Genomic DNA, 23,655 nt, shown 5'->3' with positions numbered 1-23,655 from the left:
GACACAGCGCAGGATGGAGGCCTTATTATCCTCACAGCACCCCGCAGACCCCAGCGGGTCAGCTTCGGCTGCCTGATTTCTGAAGTTAAAAAGCACATAATTATGGTATTGTTTGACTTGCCAAGAATTCTGGGTTAATCTCAGTTTTATTTTGACTGCTACCTAAAATAGCGCGTCCCAGAGCACAGTAGCAAAGGTCAGGAGGCCAAAACCAGAAAGGCAGGCCTGAGATCCAAGCAGGCCTTCATTTGGAGTCTCAAACCAGGGTGCAGAGTTATGGCGAGGCTCACGAGTGCGTGGAATCAGGCACTGGGAGCTGGGGTCACCCCCAACCCCCGCTCCCTTATGAGGCCTTTCCTTCTACACTGGCCTAGGGCTGCTACTCCCCCACGGGACCTGGCCTGAGCCTGTGGGAACAGCAGTGATGGCCAGTCCCCAGCACACTCTTTGTCCCCGGACACATTCAGGAGAGTCCCTGACACAGTTTGGAGTTCTGCTTCTGTGATCTGGGGAAGAGAGGGCAAATAGTAATAATAGGGGACTTTACTGAGTGCCTGTTCCCATGCCAGACACTGTTCTGCGTGCTCGTGCGTCTAGCAACTCCTCCAGTCCTCACAGCAAGTCCTCCTGGTGGGTACTTCTGCTATCTTCTAACCTACCCAGAGACACATGGCTGGTAGGTGGTGGAGACAGACATTTGAACCTGCGGAATCCTTGCTGCAGTGGTTGCCCCCTCCCTGTTCCACCACATGGCTTCTCAGGAGGTGTGTGATCACAGTACTTCCATTGGAATCTACGGGAGAGACGCATTTTAGCTCCAGGCCTGTTCTTCAAGTGGAGGCCACTGGAAGAACGGGCCTGGTGAGTGGCGCTTCTCTTTCCTGGAGCAAATGTAGAAACCTTGCCTTAGGCGTTCTCCAACATACTGAGATCAACAAACGTTTACTGAGGGTCCCACTCTGTTCCTGAGGTGTCTGGGCCACTGGCCCTGGATCCTCTTATAAAGGAATGCTTCCTGTGTGCAATCAAGGAGGGCTTCCCAGGGGCAGGGGACATTCATGTTAGATCTAAAAGGATGCTGGGATTCTTCTGGGTAGACAAAGTGGAGACGGACATTCTAGGCAGAGAGAACAACATGGGCAAACCACTGCTCTTCCACCAGGCTCGAGGTGTTGTTTCTGAGCCACTGGCCCTGGGCTCCAGTCTACAGGGCTTGGCAGGAACTGAGTAACCGTCCCTCTTCCCCCTGACTGTGCTGACTTCAGAGGAGCCTTCCCTACCCTTCCTTCCTGCCCCACCTAAATGCCTATGAAATGTTTCCAGCCTGAGGCATCCCTGAACTTCTAAGGCATCCAAAGCTGCCAGTCCAGCCTCTTTCAGTGGCCGCTATCTGTGGACCGCTACCAGGGGTCAGCATCGCCTCAGCCAGCAGCACCCGAGGAGTTGGCTCAGGCTCACTGCAGCTGCCCAACACCCTGATGCACCCCCCCAGCACCCCCTCCAGCCCCCCAGCAGGTGCGTGGTAGGGCAGGCAGGCACCTCGAGAGCACAGGGAAAGGCACAGAGCGCTGGGGGCTCCAACAGTCTTGTTCATTCTTCTCTTCTCCTCCTAAGTGAGAAAAAGGTAAAAGGAAAGCAAAAGAACCAGGTTCCCAGAACCAGTGCGTGTGGTATTGGGTGAGGGTGTTCCCTTTGCTACTCAGAATATCCTCTTCTTTTCTACCTTTTGTTGTTGTTCTCCATTTAACAAAAGTGATCCTGAGTTCCTTTAATTGGGAAAAAAAAAAAAAACAAAAAGAACAAAGGCAGGTAGGAGTTTTATGTTCTTTACCTGTGGCGTAGCAGGAGCGAGGAGCAGCTCCGCCCGCGTCTGCCCTGACTTTGGTTCTCCCCCAGGCGCTGTGGACCCCAGAGGGGACTGGCTGTGTGAAGGCACTGGCACCCGGGGAGGGCAGGTGTGGCTCAAGGGGTCTCAGGAATAACAGAAGACACTCCTCTTCTCCTGATCACTCAGAAATTCCAAAGGTTTTAAGAGTTCCATGCCAGGAACTGGCTACAAAGACCAAATATAAATTTCTTATTATATCACAACATCACAGGAGATCTTTTCTGGGAGGACAAGGGCTCGTGGATCAAGAAAGGATGTAGCTTTTATACATAAACTATCACAGTGCCTGGCACTTAGTAGGCTTGCAAAAACAACAATGGCTGTTATCATTATTATGTATTCAGGGAATAATGAGTCATTTGAAGGGTGGAGTGTGTGGCAAGAGGGCATCGGCGGATGAGGGGGAAAAGGGAGTGTGGTAGGCAGCCTCCAAGTGGCTCACAATGATCCCACCCCTGGTATTCGCACCCTTGAGCAGCCCTCTCCTACACTGTTCCACAGTTGGTCTCAGCTGACCAGTGGAACGCAGTCATGCTGAGAGCAGTCCTCTGGAGAGGCCTACGTGGTGAAGAACTGAGGCCTTCAGCCAACAGCCAGCAAGGAACTAAAGACTCTTGCCAGCAGGCACATGAGTGGGCTTGGAAGCAGACCTCCAGCCCCAGTCAAACCTTCACATGATTGCAGCCCTGGCCAACATCTTTTTTTTTTTTTTTAAGATTTTATTTATTTATTTTTCCCCCAAAGCCCCAGTGTAGATAGTTGTATGTTATAGTTGCACATCCTTCTAGCTGCCATATATGGGATGCGGCCTCAGCATGGCCGGAGAAGCGGTACGTCGGTGCACACCCAGGATCCGAACCCGGGCCGCCAGCAGCAGAGCGTGCGCACTTAACCACCAAGCCACGGGGCCAGCCCCCGGCCAACATCTTGACTACAACTTTGTGAGAGACTTTGAGCCAGAACCATCCAGCTAAGCCTCTCCCAAATTCTGACCTTCAGAAACATATGAAAGAATAAATGTTTGTTGTTTTAAGCCGCAATGTTTCAGGGTGGTTTGTTGTGCAGCAATAAATAGCTAATACAGGTGGTGTAGTAGAAGCTGTTGGTTCCCCATGGCTACTCCAGAGCTTACCTGCAGCTTTGGACAGTTCCCTTAAATGCTATATCGATTAGCTTGTGCTGCATAACAAACCAGAATTTAGTGGTTTAAAGAAACAACAATTTATTTAGTTTATGATTACAAGCTCAGCAATTTAGGCTGGGCTCACCTGAGTCATCCTTTTGGGCTGGCTCACTCATATGTCTCTGATCAGCTGGCAAGTTGGCTTGGGGCCAGTTGATCTGGGGTGCTCAACTGGATGATTCATCTCTGCTCCACGTGGTCTCTCATCCTTCAGCAGCCTAGCCTGGCCTTATTCACACAGGGGCGGCACAGTTCCAAGAGTGTAAGAGCAGATGCTGTGAGGTCTCTTGAGGCCAAGACCTCCTACAACCTTGCAACCTCTGCATTCTGTTCTCCAAAAGGCCAGTCCAGATCCAAGAGGTAAAGAAATAGATTCCACCTCTTGAGGGAAAGAGCTGCACAGAATTGTGGCCATTTTTGTGGTCTATCCAGCCCATCTGCAGCTTCTTAGCTCAAGCACCCGCATCTCCCTGCCTGAGTGCATTCTCTGGTCAGGAGAGTGGGTTTAGCCCTTTGTGTGAGGCAGACCAGGGCTGAGGAGTTAATGCCCCCAGGTCAACCAATGAGGAAGGGAGCTGATGGACAAATCCCCAGGTTCCTTGCCCTTGGTCAGATAATTCTAAGGTGTATCTACAGTCTCTCAGAGGGACACTGGGACCTTGAACCCAAGTTTCACACAGTGATCACCAATAAATACACCCTTTATTGTCATTCCTCCCTTCCCTGTCTCTCACATCCCCACTGTCTTACCATGCTTTGAGGATCATCTCCCTGGAGCCATCTTGCACTACATGCACCCAAATCCTTATCTCAGTGTCTGCTTCTGGGGAAACCTACACTAAGACAGGTAGGCAGGAGCTAGATCAACCCTGATCTCATACGCCAAGCTAACAAGTTTGAATTTATTCTGTAGGCGATTGAGCTTCTGAGGGTTTTAAGCAGGAGAAATTTGTGTTTTAGAGACAAAATTAGTGGCAGCGTAGGAACTAATACTCAGTTCCACTGACTTCCAGGCCAGTGGTCTTAAGTGAAATCTAACTCTACACTGTTTCAGACTTCAGATGTTAGGATAAGCAGATCTTTTTTAAAAAATTCATTTATTTTTGAATAGGTATAAATACACATGGTGCTAAATGAGAAAAGCGTAAAAGGTCAGATCTATTTTTCTAATCTTGTTCCCCACCAAAGGAGCATTTCAATAGCCATTGTTTACAGAGGGTTTTAGACCACAGTAGAGTTTGACTCCTTTGGAGGCTGCTCCAGGACCATTTCTTGCCCTTCCCACTCCTGCAGCCTGTCCCGGGGCTCTTGCAACATCCTGCTGCCTGCAGGGCCTCTCTGCTGGAGGTGAAACAGTTGTCCTCCCGCTGGAGAAAGACACTGACATTCTCGGTTCAAAGGAAACTTGGCAGTATTGGCAGATGTCAACATCCTTGGCGGATGCCATCTTTGCTCCCTGTCACCACAAATAATTGCAAGTTGGCTCAGCACTACCCAAGTGCATTAAGGTTTGTGGCTTATTCTGACAGAAATCTAAAAAGTGCATAGTCAAGGCCAAGCCTGCAGCTTTTATCTGTTAGCCGGGGAGAGGAAGAGATAATGATGCGTAACTCCCCAGGTCTTTAAATTTCTCCTGAAGAGCTGCCATCTGTCTATAACGTGAGAGAAGTAGTGCTGTCAGGTTCATTGCGCTGGATCAGCCAAACCATCTGCATTTATTTAAATCAAGTCAAGTCCATAAATAGTTTTTGAGTGTCTGCTGTGGGCCAGCTCTGAGCTCAGCTCTCTGGGGTATTCAGGTAATTGTGAGCCACCAGCTCAGGCACTCAAAGAGGAAGACTGGTGAGGTGGCAGGTCTGGTGGCTTTGAAACCAGGCAGGTCTACTGAGAATCGCAGGCCTACCAAGAGCCAGCTGAGAGATCGTGGGCAACTTAGTTGATCTCTCCAGAACCTCCATTTCCGCACCTTTAAAATGGTCCTGTCTATTGCACAAGGCTAGTGAAAATCCCAAAGACAGTAATTTGTTTCCCTCATTTTTCCCTTGAGGAACTTACAACCCCGGCCAGGGAAAGCACATGTGAGAAGTTAAGACAACAAAGAGAAAAAGGAAGAAAAAAGAAAAGGAGATACACATAGGAGTGATGAATTGCCAAATGTATTAGTTTGCTAGGGCTGCCATAACAAAGTACCTTAAACAACAGAAATTTATTGTCTCGCAGTTCTGGAGGCTGGAAGTCCAAGATCAAGGTGTCAGCAGGGTTGATTTCTTCTGAGGTCTCCCTTCTTGGTTTGCCCTCTTCTTCCTGTCTTCACATGGTCTTCCCTCTGTGTGTATCTGTGTCCTAATCTCCTCTTGTTATAAGGACACAAATCACATTGGATTAGGGCCCACCCATGTGACTTCATTTTACCTTAATTACCTCTTTAAAGGCCCTATCTCCAAATATAGTCACATTCTGAGTTACTGGGGGTTAGGACTTCAACATCTGAATTTTGGGGGGATCTGTTATTCAGCCCATAACACCAAACATAAGGTTTGCTCTAGAAGTTGAACAGAGAAGAATAGCAAAGAAGGAAGAACAAGATGCCGTTTCTGGTTTGTAATTTTATTCAGTCTTAACCCAATACAGAATTGCAATGCCTGGTACATAGTATGCATGCAATAAACATTTACTAAATGAGTGTTCAAATAAACAAATAAACGAATGAATATTCTGTACAGTTTTTGTCACTGGACCTTATGAAGGGCACCCAGAGAAAAGTATATAGAGATGACAAACAGGCAGAATAGGTGGCTTTCATATTCAAAAAAGACTTTTTTCAAGAACACATTCTGATCTGCAAAGGCACAAGTCAAAATGGGTATCACAGAAGTTTAGAAAACTGTTAGTCATGGATAAGACTATTATAATCTTCAAATCTTCACCAAGTATTGTGTTACTAAAAATAGATAGAGGACTACTTTTGAACTTGATAAGGTTTTAGGACATATACACAAAAAGAAAGAAAGAAAAGGAAAAGAAACGAGGTCTTTATTTGTGATCAGTACACTTAGAGCATTCCTTATCCTTTAAGACACTAGAGGCTGAAAATACAAGTCAGAGAGGGATTCAATGAATTCATGCGAGGCTGATCTCAGCACAAGTTGCCTCAGATTCCTGTGGGATTTTGACTTCCATGTTGGAGACAGACTGCTGGCTGTGTGGATCGTGTCTGTAGCCAAGTATCACATTTCTGTGGTTTTATGTTCCTTCAGGGAATATTTAATAAGCACCCACTGTGTGCCAGGCAGTGCTTTAGGGAGCGAGGACACTGCAGTCAATATGATGTCCTAGAATGGATAAAGATGTGGTATATATACACAATGGAATACTACTCAGCCATAAGAAATGATGAAATCCAGCCATTTGTGACAACATGGATGGACATTGAGGGTATTATGCAAAGTGAAATAAGTCAGAGGGAGAAGGTCGAATACCGTATGATCTCACTCATTAAGTAGTAGATAATAACAACAACAAACAAACACATAGAGACAGAGATTGGATTGGTGGTTACCAGAGGGGGAGGGGGGAGGGAGGAGGGAGAAAGGGATAATTAGGCACATGTGTGTGGTGATGGATTGTAATTAGTATTTGGGTGGTGAACATGAGAACATGATGTAATCCATGCAGAAATAGAAGTATAATGATGTACACCTGAAATTTATACAATGTTTTAAACCAATGTTATTTCAGTAAACAAAAAATTTAAAAACAATAATAATAATAAAATTAAATTTAAAAAAAGGAAAAAAAAAAAAGGATGTCCTAGCCCTCAAGGACCCCCACTCTAGAGAGAGAAGCAGATATATAAAGAGATAAATTGCAGTTTTTTGAGGTAAGTTCCATAATAAAAGTACAATTAAAGTGCTTTATACCCTCAAAATTCTTGTGACAATAACTAAATGGACAGTCTGGGCATTAAAGGGACATAACAATATTCAATAAATAAATAAATGGATAAAAGATACCTGGTAGAAGATACTAATTGCAGGGACTCAATGCTATATGTCCTTTTGGTAACTAGCATGAAACCTACCTATTTATTTTGAAAATTAAAAGTTGAATCTATAAAAGTTACTGTCTTTCTCATTTTTTTATTCCCCCCCCATCTGCATTTTAGAACTTCCTATGAACTCAGAAAATGTTTGTGGGTGGGTGGATGGATAGTTAGATGAACAAATGAGTAAAAGAATGAATTTTTTGCTTCTAAGACTGGGCAGATTTTTCCAATAGAAATTTTTTAATCTTTAAAGGCTCACAATAATCAAATTCATCAAGTAACCATTTCTGAGATCTCTTTGTGTGGAAGTCCTGGAAGCTGTCTTGATTCAGTACCAAAAAAATGACATTTCAGTTTCTAGAACCATTGCTGGTGAGTTTTTTATTCTGCATTTCTAGAAATTCTAGAGTGGGAAGCTCTATAGAATTGCAAACTGCAAGCTAAAGGTCATATTGACTAAATATTGATTTCAACAGCATCCACTGAAGAAGGAAACCTTACTTCAGTGTTTTCTTACTCCCTCCCTACCCTGGAATGAGTACATTTCAATCTGCATACTGCTCAGGAAGGCTGTCCTTCTGGAAAGCCTCAACATAATTCTTAGGGCCTGGCATTCTTGATGACCTTACCAGGAATTTGGTGATTGGAAGGCAGAGTTCCAGGAAAGAATCTTGGACCAGGAATCTGGACATCATTAAATGATTTTTCCTTATGAGAAGCTTGGTCTTAGGTCAATATTCTTGAGAAAATAGTTCTGTGGCTTCTTCATGTTGCCTCTCTCCCCATCTACCTCTCCCTACCCCACTCCCCATCCTCCCTCCAGTAACGAACTGCACAAAGATGAGGCCCTAGAGCTGTATTGTGCAATAGTAGCCACTAGCCACATGTGGCTATTTAAATTTAAATCAATTAAAGTTAAATAAAATTTAAATTGCAATTTCTCGGTCATACTAACCACATACTAAAAGTGCTCAAAAGCCACATGTGTCTAGTGGCGACTGTAATTGACAGCTCAGAGAACATTTCCATCATTACAGAAATTCTATTAAACTGCACTGCCCTAGGAAAAAAAAGAAAACAAAGAGCTGAGGAGGAAGGTGGTAATTTTGAAGAAAACATCAATAACATCTATACCAGCCATATAGAGAGGAGAAGGAACATTCTAGCAGGAAGTTACCACAGGATGCACGACTAGGCAACAAGAGGAAAGGGGGTATAAAGTTGGGGAGAGGGCACAAGCTTTGGGACCAGAACTAGGTTTCATCCTGGTTCTACCACCCACCAAGGGTGTAGCCACAAGCAAGTTATGTGAACTCTCTGAACCTCAGTCTTTTCATCAGGGAAATGGTGGTAGTCATAGTTCTTATGCCACAGGGTGGATGTAAGAATTCATGAGACAATTAGTGTAAAGTGCTTAGTGTGCTGCCTGACATATGGGAAAAGGTCAAAAATCATAAGATGGGTTGGAGGGTGTGAGGAGGCGGAGGAGGGGAAAAGGAGGTGTAAAGAAGGAAAAGAGAGAACATAGAGAAAAGGTAGCCGACTTGGGAAGAAGAAATGTCTAGAGGATTAAAAAGTGGACCTGAGCAGTGAGCGTTTTTATGGGGGCTGGAGGGCAAACAGGCAGTGGGGTAGAGCAACAGAAGGCAGCCGGACCTCCACACACCTGCGGGGCACAAGAGGAAGATCCTCTGGCCTCAGGGTTAGAGAAGCTCAGCCAGGCGGTGGCAGAAATCCCTGGTGATCGACAGTCTCCGTGCCCGTCTGTGGCAGCAGGAATTGCACTGCTAATTGGGGTTTAGCTGTACTCATGTTTATGCCAATGATTGCGTTCAAGAGGCCCAGAGAGGTGTGGAACGGATGCTTTCTGGGGCTGGAGGGGCCAGATGTTGAGGTGATGCAGGGCGTCAGGGTAAAGGGACGGGGACGACGTTTATTCAGTGCCTGTCACCGTGCTCGGCACTCTCATGTCCAATTGCACGTAAACACTGCAACAGTTCTAAGGTAGGCACCCCCATTTTGTAGAAGAAGAAACTAGAGCTCAGCTGGGTGAAGGAACTTGCCCAAGGTCACACAGCTGGTAAACAACAGATTCAGGATCCAAGCCCTGGTCTGTTGAATTGCAGAGCCTGAACTCTGAGGAGGGCAAAGCCATGGAGATGCGCAGGGAGAGTTTGAAAAGAGTTGGCATGACATTTGTTGATCACTACTGGAGTCCGATGCCATGTCAATGTTGTGGGGTCACAAATGTGAATAAGACAGGTTCCCTGTCTTCAAGGTGCTTGCATAGCAGTGAGGGAGACAAGCCAAGAGCAAAATAAGGACAACTCAAGATAAAATATTCAAACTCATTCATTCAAGCAATACTCTTTTTATTGAATACCTACTATGTGCCAGGCACTTGTGCTAGGCTCTGGGGATACTGTGATGTGCTGTAGTAAATTGTTTACAAAAATGCCTGCATTTTCCCCATTCCATTATCCACCCCTCTTTGCAGCGTGACTTTGCAGCATCTCCCATTGAGAGGTTGTGTCTGTTTTCCACCTTTTGAATCTGGGCTGGCCTTGCAACTTGTCTTGCCCAATAGAAATTAGTGGAAGTGATGTTGTACCTTTTCCAAATCTTTCAAGAGGCCTTGCGCCTTTCCATTCTTACTCTTGAAACCCTACAGCTGCCATGCAAACATGCCCTACCTCACCTGCTGAATAATGAGACACACGTGGCCCGTTCATTTTCATTGTCCCAGCCAGTGGCCAACCACCTGTCAGACAGATGAGTGAGGACATTTTAGACCCATCAGCCCCAGCTAACCCAGTAGCCGATGCCAGACACATGAGCAAGCCCAGCCAAATCAGCTGAGCCTGGTCCAGGTCAGCAGAACTCCAGCGAACCCATAGACACATGAGAAATAGTAAGTGAATACCTTTTTAAGCCACTAAGTTTTCAGTTGGTTTGTTCTGCAGCAAAAGCTAATTGATACATGAGCAAAACAGATACTTGTTCTCAAGAAGCTTATAGTCCAATGAAGGAGAGAAACTTTAATCACAAAATCCTACAAATATATATTAAGGGAAAAGAAGTGGTAATTAAGCCTGCCTCCCACAATGGTCCCCAGTGACCCCCACCTCCTGTTATTCACACCATGTGTAGTCTCCTCCTACATGCACCAGTGTTGGTCTGCTTGGCCAATAGCGTATGGCAGAAGGGATGATGTGTCACTTCTAAGATTAGATTACAAAAGATTGCAAATTCTTTTTTGGGCTCCTCTCTCGCTTTCTGACCACTCTGTCTGGGAGAAGCCAGCTTCCATGTCCTAAGGACGCACAAGTGGCCCATGGAGAGGCCATGTGGCAAGGAACTCAGGTTCCACCAAGAGCCTGAGAAGCACTGAGGTCTACCAACCACCAGGTGAGTGAGCTGGGAAGGGGATCTTCTGGATCCAGATGACTGGATCCAGGCTAAGAGCTTGATTGTAACCTCTTGAGAGACTCTGACCCAGAACCATCTGGCTAAGCTGCTCCCAGATTCCCGACCCAAAGAAACTGTGAGATAACACAGTTTTGTTGTTTTAAGCTGGTAGGTTTTGGAGTAATTTTTTACACAGCAACACATAACTAACAGAAGGAGTTAACTAGATAAAGCAGAGGCAGGAGATGGCGTGTTCCAGACATAGGGAATAGCATGACCCAAGGTCTTAAGGTAGGAGGGAACATAGCACATTTGAGAAACTGAAGGGAGACCAATGTGGCAGGAGTTCAGAGAGCGAGCAAGGCACCATGTGAGGTTGAAAGGTCTGTGGGGACCAGAGCCATCAGGTGTGGCCTTGTGGGTCTTACTGAGAAGTTTGCCTTTAAGAGCAACAGGAAACCAGATTGTTAGGGGACCAGCACTGGGGCCTTTAAGGAAGCCTGAGTTCTTAGACTTGAGAGAAGAGGGTAGCAACACAATTCTGAGGAGTATCGTCCTTCTTTGGCCTTAATCATGAATTGTAACTGTTAGAATTTGGAAAAACCCTTTGAAACCAAGTGAGCTGTCCTCAGTGGGGCCTGCTCCTCATCTCCCTGTGATGCTCATCCAGGTACCCTGGGGGTCAGTGATGTGGTGGGGGTGATGCTTGGGCAGCAGAGGAGGGAGAGAGTAAAGAGCAAGTGTGGAAAAGAGGGAAACGTGGCGGGAAGGAGGAGGAGCCAGCAAAGAAAAAAGGGAGATGGCTGAAGAGAGAAGGGCGGTGTCAGGGGAGGCGGGGTTGGGGGGGGCAGGGAGCAATGATGGAAAAGGAAAGAGGGAGTGGATGCCACAGAGGAGCCAAGGAAGTTTGCAAAATGTCACTTAAAGAGAGTTGGAGGCGTAAAGAGGGAGTAGGAGGCTCTTAGAGACACTGGTGTTTGGAAAGCCTGGGAAACTCAGTCATGAAACACTGTGTTAAGGGTTCAAGGAATGGAACAGCCACTTCAACTGACAATAAACAGCTTGAGAGCGGGAGATGAGTGGGATTAGGGGAGCAGCTAACGCGGAGCAGGAAAGCAGTCACGGCTCAGGGATTTGAATTCACAGCCATCGCGCGGGACTGCCGTGACTTGTGGAAGGGCTGCCGGCTTCAGGGAATTCTCAACCGTAACATCCATCCTTTAGAAGAGTGGTGAGAATCACAGCTTGAATGCTGGAAATGTGCTTGCCTGGGGGGCAGAGCTCAGCGGGCTCTTCAGGCTCTACACAGAGTTCTCTGATTAGCCCTGCTGAGATAAGATCTCTCCAAATTAGTGACTTTGGGGTTTTAGTTCTCCCTGCTCAAAAGTACTCTTCCAGGGGCAAAGAAGAGGTGGCAAACACCTGGCCCAGCAGGGGGAAGGCTTCTCCAGCCCAGCTACGCCAGCACAGCATAGCTATGCTTGCCTGGCTTCCCGGACTGGCCCCTCCAGCAGGTGCAAAGACAGAAACAGGGGCACGGGTGCGGGGAAGGAGGCTACACCTTAGCCAGACTCGCTTGGTTCTCATCATTCACCCTTTCACCCCTGTCCCACCAGGAATGGATTTATACTGTTTTAAAAATACTGGGGCACCTGGACTCTTACTTCGTTCCCTCGTGAATTTGGTCAAGCTGGCCGAACCTTTTTTGTCTAGTGAAAAAGAGTCTCAAGATATGAATGTTTCCCAAAACAGCTTTGCAGGGAGAAAGCAAAGAAAACGCAGCATTGAACAGATCTATTCATTTTGACTTGATTACGGAAAGATAACATGTTTTTTCTTGTTTTAAAAAATATATATTTGAGAAAGAGATGTAAAAGAATTACATGATGTTCCATCGAGGAAATAGATTGCACCAAGATAATGGTATAGGAACAAAACTCCTGTCCTTACAGAGAAGGGTTGCATTGATCAGATAAAGAGTTTTTCCCACCAATCTAAAATCTATAAATGATAAAGAGAATTTTTTAAAAACACAACAGCTTTTCCATCTAAACTGCCTTCTTCTTTATCTCTCCATCTCTAGTCCAGAGATAGTCCCCTCCCTCCTTCTTGCTGTTCTAGGGGAGAATTGAGAGCACGGCTGCCTGTTGAGCACTCACCGCTGTCAATCCTAATCTAACGCTAGTAGCTGACGACATCCTTATACAGTGTCGCCTACACTGAGAGAGAGGGCTCTGTGTTCTGGGAGCCACTGGAAACACCTGCACAGATCACAGCCCCGCTCCACTGAAGCATAAGGGACCCATTTTAAGACAAAGTGTGTGTCAGAATGTCAGTGCTTGCTGAAAACCACTTCCCAGGTAGGCAGATTCATTGGCGTCTCTTTCCCTTGAGTGTGCTTTGAACAGACCGCAGACTGGGAGGATCGGAAAGAAGGGGGAGAAAGGCGGCTGTAAATCAGTGTAGCCTCTCCCACTCTTGGGGTCAGAAACCAGGTCCTACGGAAAGGACGAGGGAGACACCCCCACCTCCAAGAAGCCCTGGTGTTAAAACATGTGCCCTAGCAGTTAGGGGCGCTCCACTCAAGAGGCCTGTGGACACCCCCTTCCTTTCTTCTTTGCAGCTTTGAACCAGATGCTCCCTTGGAAGGGAAAAAGCTCTGACTTCATCTGGGCTCCTGGGCCCTCCCTTCTCTAAACACAGTGAGGATTTTTTTCAGGATACTGTGGCACTTCTCCTAGTGATTCTTTTCATTGCTTCTTCAAATGTGCAATCAATTCTCCTGATACAAAATCTGTGACCCCTGTTTTTACAAGTCCAAAGCTTAGAAGCTGATCCCCCACAAGCATCAACAGAAAGCATCTGAGTGTTCTAATCACTGTCGGCTGTTTTGCTGAAAAACATAACAGCCTGCCAACCTCCTCCTGCCTGTGCACTGGGCACAGCCCTGGGAGGGGCCCAGGCAGCCCAGGACCTCATGGTTCTTTGGAAAGAAAGAAGCAATTCCAGCCAGTTCAGGTGTTTGGGAGATTATTGCAATGATCTTTTCCATGTGGATGTCAATGAGGTTTGTCGATAGGGTCAGTAACACGAGGGACTTTATGATGGTAAGATTTGAAAAGATTGAAGGGGGAACTGAAACCAGTTTCTGTCAGTCAAAAGTTTCATTCAGCCAGCACAATTTCAGAATTTGCAACTATAATTTTGTTTTTCTTTCAAAGCTCTTCACATCTTCTGAGAGTAACAGAATGCTGGGGAGAGAATTTATAAGCTAAAAATATGGAGATGAACAAGGTCATGACAACTCGCAAAGGACCCACTTTTGCTTGGATTTGGGAAAGGGGTTCATGAGACTGAGTGTTAATGAGAAAAGCAGGCAAAGTCAGACGAGGCACCTTGGAAGTGAGGTTAAGACAGTTTTGGATTTCATCCTACCACCTGTTCTTTGATACACAGAGGGTTCAATTTAACATTAGTCCCATCCATCAGAGCCCACATGCAGCGTGTTTGGGATTTCAATTGTTTTCTAAGACCCGGGAGCAGAGTAAGAAGTAGCTTGTTGACAGAGAAGTCTGCTCATTCCTGAAGGTCAGGGTTCAGAGGTAGTTCTTGACTTATTCTTTTCTCCATTCAAGTTCTACACAAGTGAGCAGTAGAAGGAGATGCTTATCTCCTTCCTTTATTTTAGCAGCCACTGCAGTTCTGTTTCCTTCTTGAAACCTCTGACTCAATGGCTGGAGGAATGCTTCCCCACCCCACTCCTCCTGTCTATGCACGCAACTTTTGAGACACCCCCTTCACTCACCACCTTGCAAAGCACACTCAATTCATTGCTTGTACACAGTGCCATTTGCTTCTTTGTTTAGTTCACATATGTGGTCACCTGTTGCTTAAGGAAGATTTAAATCTGGCTGTGTTGGTATGGTTAGCTTTTGATTACCCCCAGAAGGAAAATAGTGTGTCATATCCATATAATCATGTAATATTATTATTTTTTCTTTTTGATGATAACATTTGGCTAATCATTAAAGCATATGGTGGTGATCACCTCGCAGCCTCAGCTCTGAATGATCTAGGCTTAGGGACAGTCAGACCATTATTATCATCATCATCATTTTAAAGCATGATTGTTTAATATGGATTATGCACATCTACTACATTTGAATAATTGTTATTGTTTTTATTACTGAATAATTTTTATTGTTTTCTTATTGTTTTTTATTACTAAAGTAACACAGAACACAGAAATTTTAGAAGACAGAAAAACACCCTTTTGGTGTATATACTTTTAGTGTATTTTTCAATGTATAAAGATTTATTTTCTTTTTTTCAACAATAATAGTACACTGTCGTTTGTTTTAGAGTCCATTGTTTCACTTACTAATAGATCGTAAATGTATTTCCATATTACTATTCTTCTATGATAGGGATTTTAATAGGCTATGTACTATTCCATTATATAGAACCAATTCCCCATTATTGGCCATTTACCTATCAAACACTGATATAAGCTCTTACAATGTGCCAGGCTTGGCTCTGAGCTCTGTATAGATGTTAACTCATTTACCCTGATGAGAACTCTATGCAGTAAGTACTATTATTATTCCCATTTTGCAGATGAGGAACCTGAGGCAGGGAGAGGTTAAACAACTTGTCCAAGCCCACACCACTTTGTAAGTGGTGGAGCCAGATTCAAACTCAGACAATTTGGCTCTAAATCTGTGCTCCTAATCACAACACTGCCCGCCTCCCTCTGGCTTTGCTGAAAAGTAAAGACCTTCCTTTACCTGGGAGGAAGGCTTAATCTACATAAGACTGCTCTGGCAAAAAAGGGAACTGCTGCCCTGTGAGTCACTGTTACTTAGAATTAAATCGTCAGCTGTTGAGACAACAGGCGGAGAATCATTTGGGCAGGCTGGGCGATGTTAGCTCTGCAGCCCCGGGAGGGCAATGCCAGGAGAGGCCGCAGACCCAGGTCCAGCCAGCCTGAGGCCCAGGTTCCTCGCCCTCCGGCAGAACCACGGAAAGTGGCCCCAGCCTTGCCTGCACTATCCTAACTTCCTTACACCAAACTGAGAAGGCCTCTTTCCTTCGCAGGCGCCCCTAGGAGCTACCGCATCTGACCGAAGCCAGCCTCGGGAGGCAGGGGACAGGCAAGGTAGGAAGCAGTCTGGCCGGCTGCTGCTCTGGCCCAGAGCGTAGGGCAATGCTGAGCCAGCAGATGCTGTGGCCGGGGCTGGGGGTGGTGGTGATGAAGCCCATCGAGTGACTTGTGGGGCAGCACCTGGAGCTTAGGAGAATCCTCGGACTAACGCGCAGAGGCTCCAGGGCAGCTGTTTCCCGGGTGATTCTGGATCCTTATCCGTGGTGGCCTTGAGACGAGGGTTTGGACTTGGCCACATGTTTTCCTGTCCTCTCCCTTCCAGTAATGATAATACGATGCAACAGCTAACGATGATAATTGTTCTGTCTTATTTAATTCTAACTTAATTCTCACAACAGTGCTATGAGGTGGATCAATACTTAACAATAATTATCCTCGTTTTAGTGACGAAGAGCGCAGCCACAGAGAGATTGGATAACCTGACGTAGGGGAAAGGGTGTCAGGTGTGGAGAGCACTGCAGGGTTGTGACCTTGACTTGAACCTGTGTCCCAAAACCGGACACCACACTCTGGGCCTCAGAAGGTAGCTGTGGCTGGAAGAGGAACCATCCCTTCTGGGAAGAGAAGGTCTGAAGGAACAATAGCAGTTTGATGAGGGAGAGCATTAAGGGCTCGAGGCAGTTAGAAGTTGCATTTTATATAAGCACCTTAGGCAAGCGTTTGCAGGAGTCTGGAGAAGATTTATGTGAAATAACATTCATGCCTTTTTCCCTGGAGGGGTCTGTCAGTTTGCCTCTGAGAACCCGAACACCACATCCAACGTCAATGTCACGGGCTAAATTGGTCTGGGGAGCCATGGTTGTCACTGCAGTCCTGAAACCTGCCCCTCTACATGCTCAAGGTCGATGCTTAAAGACTGCATCGCCCACGATGTTCTCTTCCACACGTAAAACCCACACCCTGGGGTCCCACTGGGGTCAAGACTCTGCCCCCTTCCCCTAGCTGTGGAAACAACCCTGGGTGGAACCGGAACCAACTTCCCAGTTTAGGGAGATCGTTGGCTTAATTTAATAACCATCTGAAGAATATAGAATAGATGCTGCAAGTGGAATTAGGTAAGACGGGCAGAAACCGGCTTTCCTATTGCTAAGTGATTGTTGGGGTGTGTCTATAGAGTTTCGGAGATTTTTTAGAAAAGAAAAGATGCATTGTTTTATCTGCCAAAATCCTTGAAGATAAACCATCAAAAGTACAAGTGTAATGTCTGATAGGCTGTACAAAATAAGAACAAAGAGTTGCTGCTATCCTAGTCGGAGCCACAGTGATGTTGTTCCCTGGATTAGTGAGGCAGCCCCTCACTTGACCTTCTACAATCTATTCTCCCACTATGAGCAGATCGATCACTTACAAGTGCCATAGATCAGGTCACTCTCCTGCCTAAAAAATTGCAGTGACTTCCTATCACACCCAGGTAGGGTCCCCGCTCCTCGCAGGGCGTCCACAACACAGCCCCTGTCTCCTTGCAGAGGCAGTGCAGCACAGCGGCTAAGCACTCCATGCTCATACCGCCCAGTTGAAATCCCGGCTCTGTCCCCTCACTAGCTGTGTGACTTCGGCTAAGCGTGTCTACTTCTCTGTGTCTAAGTGTTCTCATTTGTAAAAGGAGCACAGTAGTACCAACCTTGTAGATACCTGGCACATAGTAAGCACTCAACCGCCGCCAGCTGTTTTTATTACTACTTTTGACCTCATCGTTCTCCACTCTCCACACTCCCCAGCTCATTACGCTCCAGTCACACCAACCTTCTTTCTGTTCCTCAAATTTGCCAAACTCATGCCTACATTTGGACATTTGCTCTAGAGTGCCTGAGACTCTGTCCACTCCCTCCCCACCCAAGTCCATGAGCTGTTGGTTTCTTCTCTTTTGGGGGTTTCCACTCAAGGCACCTCCTCAGAGAGGCCTTCCCTGACCACCCAATCTAAATTAGCCCCAAGTCACTCTCATTGCTATTCTAGAAATTTCTGCAATGATGTAAGTATTCTATGTCTATTCTACTAGCCACTAGCCACATGTGCCTATTCAGCACTTGAAATGTGGCTAGTGTGAACTGAAGAACTAAATGTTTGATTTTATTTAATTTTAATTAATTTAGACTTAAATTTAAATAACCAAATGGGGTTAATGGCTACCATATTGGACAGTGCAGCTCTAGCCTCTTACCTGACGTTATGATCTTCAAAGCACTTGTTGCTCCGTGAACTTATCTTGCTGATTCATTGTCTGCTGTTTATGGTCTGTCTCCCCAACTAGAGAGTGAGCTCAATGGAAGTGAGGGTCTTATCTGCCTTGTTCACCACTGTGTCCTCTCAGTCAGGCCTAAGAAGTATCTGGATTTTTGTAAGGGCTCATGAAGGTTTGTTGAATGAATGAATGGGCATATAAAAGTACTTTGTAAACTATAATGCGTTATATAAATATAATATATATTATCATTATATGTGTACAGTCATGTGTTGCTTAACGATAGGGATACATTATGAGAAATGTGTTTTTAGGCCATTTTATCATTGTGCAAACATCCTAGAATGTACGTACACAAACCTAGGTGGTATAGCCTACTACTAGATACCTAGGCTGTATGGTACTGATCTTATGGGACCACCATTGTATATGCGGTCCAACATTGATCAAAATGTTGTTATGCGGTGTATGATTGTATATAATTGAAAAGCCTGCAGAGATGTTTCACTTTTTAAAACGCTCTAGCACACACACACACACACACAAAGCTGATCTTTAAAAGTGAATAACTTTATTTTTTTTTTATAATTTTATTTATTTATTTATTTTTCCCCCAAAGCCCCAGTAGATAGTTGTATGTCATAGTTGCACATCCTTCTAGTTGCTGTACGTGGGACGTGGCCTCAGCATGGCCGGAGAAGCGGTGCGTCGGTGCGCGCCCGGGATCCGAACCCGGGCCGCCAGCAGCGGAGCACGCACACTTAACCACTAAGCCACGGGGCCGGCCCCAAAAGTGAATAACTTTAAAAAGTAGTTTTCCTATTTTATGAATGTATTCTTCATTTCTCCAAATAACATCCCTCACCACACAGAGGTATATATAATCTACCTCCCCTCTGGCAACTAACGGAGGGCTTGACCCAAGCACAATTTCATTTCCTCGTGACTTCTAAGCAGCCGTCTTTGTGCTACGGCGGGGCACGCGTGCTCTTCCATCTGGCGCCGCCCTCCTCCGCCAGCCCCGCACCACAGACGGCAGAATCCCTTCGCTGGTCTCCAGGCCTGTTCACCTGCTTCCCGGAGACCACAGCTCTGAGCTCGACTGGGATCAGGTCTGAAGCGTGTGGTAGCCGCCACTCTGACTGTAACGAAAACATGAGTATTCCCCAGGGGGTTGCAGTATTCTTGAAATTAAAAACACGGAGGGGAGCAAGCCCTCTCCTTTCTGTGGGAGTAGCTAAAGCAGAAGTGCATTGAAATATGATGCCCGGGGCTCCTGGGAGGGCTGGGACCTGGTTCGTTCCATGCCACTGGCCAGCGTGCAGTGTCCAAAGAGGGCCGGGGCTGTTATGTGACCTCCAGTCTTAATGAAGTATTTTGGCTTCACATCTGCCCCTGAGGGAGCTCTGTGACTGGAGCAGCAGAGTCAAATCAGGGACAGGGCACATTGTTGTCCCCACCACGCGGGATCTAGGCCTGAGCCCAAGGACTCCGTGGATTTACTGCAGGACCTGGTGGCCATGTAGGCACTTCTGTTGCTCAAAGCCAGGTAGCTGGTCTGGGAACCAGGTCAGCTGCTGTGCAAAGCTGGCCACGGACCTCCCCTGAACCTGGGCCTGAGCTGATAAGTTGGGGGCACAGAGAGGAGACAGTTGGGCTGCGGTTGTTTTTAAGACTTCTGTCTGGCCCGTCTGCTTGGATTTCTTGTCAACATTCTCCCTCCCTACATGAATACCCCACACACACCCCTAGACACACCCACACTCACCCCTGCACCTAGACACACATTTTCTTCTCATAACATCAAACAGGACTCTTGGACGCTGTAAAGGAAGTATTAGCAGGGGTGCGGCTCCAGGAAGGGATCTGCTGGAGTGGTGTGGATACGTGTGGGGGTGGGATGTGTCAAGAGGACATGTGTTGGCCCCAAGACTTTCCACCATGAGAACATCCCTCCTGCAGTTCAGGTGGCATGGGTCAATACCTTTAGGAAGATTAGGTTTCCTTGGTGGATAAAGCAGTGTGTCCACCCCGCATCTCACCCCAAACACACGTTCATGCATGGCCTGGTTCTTCAGCAACGCTCACCCAGCCCTGCACTGGGCCAGGTCCCGCCCTGCTCCTGAGGGTGACTCAAGTGCTCTCAGAGGAGAAGGCAGCTGTTGGGCCGGTATCGGTTGGACCTGGTGGCTCAGGGTCACAGGAAGTGGCTCTTCTGCCTCGGGTACCCACTGCCTGACTGGTGAGTCACCAGGAGAATGTGGGGCCCCAGGGCAATCCTCCGTGTCCTGTGGGGCCTCTAGACACCAAAAGTACAGGCAAATTCATTTTCCGAAAAAGGCCCTGGGGCTGGGGCCAGAAAGCGGCGTGAGGAGGGCAAAAAAGCCACCATGTCAAACAGGCCCCCTGTGGTCCTGCCTGACCCACTCTCTACCACGTGCTGCTCGGTCTGCACCGGGTCTGTTTTTGTTCCAATGGCTTTATATTATTTCGCTTTTCGTAAATATTTGTTTTATCTTTTTCAAAATAATATGCCTTTGTGAAGAGATGTCCCATGCCAGGGATCTGTGCGGCTTTTCTCATTGCCCAGCGAGCTGACGTGTGGAGAGATGGTTGTCTGCCGGGATGGGCCCTGGAATTTCCATTCCACTGGAGGGAACTTGTGGCCATGGGGCGGCCCGTCACTCAGGGCTGTCCCTTCTCTCCTGAAGGCACATTTTGGGTCAGGTGAGGGGCCTGAGGCCCCTAAGGGAAGTTCAGTAAAGGAGACCAGTGACTGGAGAACACACCCCATGAGCTCATTTCAAGGAAAGTGAAGGATCTCATGAGGACAATGTGTTTATGGTTATTCGGCACCTGCATGAGCCAGGCCCTGGGCTCAAGGCTTCCCTGACGTTACTGCGTCTAATTCTCAAGGGCCAGTCCAAGAGGCGTGTACTCTTATTATCCCCATTTTACAGTGGGGAAACTGAAGACCAGAGAGAGACAAAGCAAGCTGCCTGAGGTCACACAGCCTCAGGTGGCAGAGTTGGTCCTAAAGCCCAGGTCTGGCTAACTCCGAAGACTGCGCTTTTACCCACCACCCTGTCTGGCTCCCACTGGACTCTGTCCACTTAGGGCTCCCCTCATCCCTGCCCCACACTGGGGGCTGAGGGGCACGGTAGACATCTGGCAGTCCCTGCCTCCGAATCTGTTTCCCTTCCCACAAGTCCTGGGAGTCAAACTCCCCTCCACTGATGTAATGTTTCTTCCTGTGGAATCTGCTGGAAGCTCACTCCCGACTGTGTCCGATTGTTCTCCACAGGAGAATCCTGGAGGGAAAGACTATCAAAATATTTGCCGGCCTTGCAGGGAGCGCGTCGAGTCGCTGCCGAACACTGCGGGATGTGTGAGGTGCCACCGTCCCTTGGCTTCTGTTTGTATCCGTCTGTGGAGGAGGGGAGAGGTGAAGGCTCTGACGGGCGCTATGTTTAGCCTTCCATGAGCCCATCGGGGGTGCTCAAGTACAGTGCAGGTGTCAGACAGATAAATAGATTTTTAAGAGTTGTCTGGTTTGGAGCGGTAGGTGGGATCTGAAATCTGAACTGAGTGAAGGGCAGTTAACACACTCCCGGAGTTTTGGGTTTGCCGAGCCCCTGGGCTGGTGGCAGGAGCCCTGGGTCCCCATCAGAAGACCCGACATCTTGCCTGGCTCTGTCCTGGGCTGGCTGGGCAGGTCCCCGGCCCTGGCCTTGTTTCCTCAGCCCTCGAATGGGGTGGAGCTGTGCGGAGGGCCGGTCTTTGTCAGGCAGGGCAGCATCCAGGAGACAGGCTGTGTGAGTTTGACTCCAAGTCCCCTTCCTAAGAGCTGGGAGACTCGGGGCAAGTTCCTTCATCTTCTGGGTCTCAGCTCGTCATTTTATTTGTGTGCGTGTGCAAGGATTAAATGGGTCTCTATGTCATGTCCCTGGAACAGCGCCTGGCTGTGACACAACACGCACTCAGTAAACATGGCTATTACTGTTTACAGCCCCTTCCTGCTCTCCCATTTTATTAACTAAACTAGATCTTCGCAACTTTTCCCTGAGAGACGAGGCTTTGATTGAGCAATGGGTTGAGAAGCTGACTGGAGGGAAAGAAGGTTCGCCCTTGCTGGCTCATATGTAATCAGCTCATGAGTTCTTCTGTCCATCCCTCCTCCTCCTCACAAGGTGCAGCTTTAAGGCAATGATTTCACCTGTATAAAAATCCTCTGGGGTGGGGTAGGGAAGCAAGGAGTGTAATTTTCCCCTGAGAGGGTCCTGGAAGTACAAACAGGAGGGGAGAGGATTGTAGGGAGATTGGCTTCAGTTGCTAAAGCAAAACTCCTCAAGCTTTTTCTGTTCTTTTTCACTATTTTGAGTTTCTCTCTCCCCAAGGGAGGCACTTTGCAGGTGACGCACTGTGGGTTAAAAAACCCCATGTGTCAGAGCCAGACAGGCTGGGAAATTCAAATCAGATCCCTACAGCTTACTAGCAGGCCAGGGTTATTTCTTCTCTCTGAGGTTCAGTTTCTTTATCTGTAAAATGGAGATACTGACACTTATTTTACAGAGTTGTTGGAGAATTAAATACAATCATGCTTGCACAGCACAAAATAGGGGCTCAGAAAAGCTAGTTCCCCCTACCCTAGCCTCCTCTCCACATATATGCCTAAGAATGTCCTCCACTTGCCTATCCACCTTCTGTTCCAAGCCAAAAAGACAGGAGGCAATCCCCAGGTTCCCTTATGTCATGTGCTGTTGGCCTGCAGAGCAAGGCTGTCATCCTCCTAGGAGTTCCCCTGCGGGTGAGAACCTGCGGGCTGTCCCCAGGAGTGAATGCTGTGGGGGTGAACCTATCGACAGGAAAGGAACAAAGGGGAAACTCACCAGCCCTCTTCCTCAGCATTCAGCCACCGGCTGGGGGCCTGGCTCTCCAACCCAGGTCTCTGCTAACAGCTGAGACCAGTGATGGTCACAGGGTGGGCTTGGGGATACCGCCTCTCTTTACCAGGTGGCCTCCACCCCATTCAGTAATGGGTCATTAGGGTCCACATGGCTTTCCTCTGGCCATGGAGGCCTTGGATGACTGGAGTGGGCTAGCAGGGAGTGGGATGGAGATGAGGGGAGTGACAGGGAGGAGTAGGGCACAATCACGGGCCTGGGCAGCATCTCAATAGGTTGAAATTCTGAGCTTACCCTGTAGGGTCCCTGGGGCTCCCAAATCCCTCGTCATCTTCTACCAGACCCTAGGTTTCTCTTGCTTTCACCTAAGCTTTCTCATTGCTGCTGCCAACATCTTCTCTATCGAGGCTGTGACAATCCCATATAGTGCCTTTATGCAAATTAGAAACAGGCACCTCCTTTTCCTAGCAAATGCAGTTCTGCACTAAGACACACAGCTTGGCAAATGGGTGCACAGGCTGGATTTCAGCCCCCATTTGCTCCTTCAGCTGAGCAATCTTGTGCAGTGAACAACATGCACAACTGTACATGGCAGCCCTGTTTCCCATTCTCTGCTTTAACAGTTGGTATTGGCCATGCTGCTTCTGCTGCCTCCTCTGAGCTTGCTGCTCCCGCCTCCACTGCAGCCCTTCCCATATCATAGCCAGCTTTTGATACATTACAAAAGGTAGTCTGGCACTGTCAGCTTTTCCAGCCCCCTCTTTAAAGGAGTTTGTGAACCATTCACACCAGGGCTGGGTCGGAGGACATTTGAAGGGCTCCACAGAGGTCAATTCAGCAGTATTCTTTCTGACATTATTCAGAACTCCAGGCCCAGGTGA

At 47.3% G+C, this 23,655-nt stretch overlaps 1 protein-coding gene across 1 annotated transcript in view; it reads left to right on the top strand.

The window, feature by feature from the left end:
• The first annotated feature begins 15,501 nt into the window (after positions 1 to 15,501).
• The window catches only part of BCAR3 (BCAR3 adaptor protein, NSP family member), a 130,653-nt gene continuing 122,499 nt past the window's right edge, over positions 15,502 to 23,655 (top strand). Inside the window, exon 1 of the mRNA XM_058538560.1 lies at positions 15,502 to 15,682. The gene's annotated coding sequence lies outside the window, so the exon portion shown is untranslated. The remainder of the gene's footprint in view (positions 15,683 to 23,655) is intronic.

This window comes from Diceros bicornis, chromosome 4, assembly GCF_020826845.1.
Source record: "Diceros bicornis minor isolate mBicDic1 chromosome 4, mDicBic1.mat.cur, whole genome shotgun sequence".
Taxonomy (NCBI): domain Eukaryota; kingdom Metazoa; phylum Chordata; class Mammalia; order Perissodactyla; family Rhinocerotidae; genus Diceros; species Diceros bicornis.
This window is presented reverse-complemented; position numbering and strand designations above follow the sequence as displayed.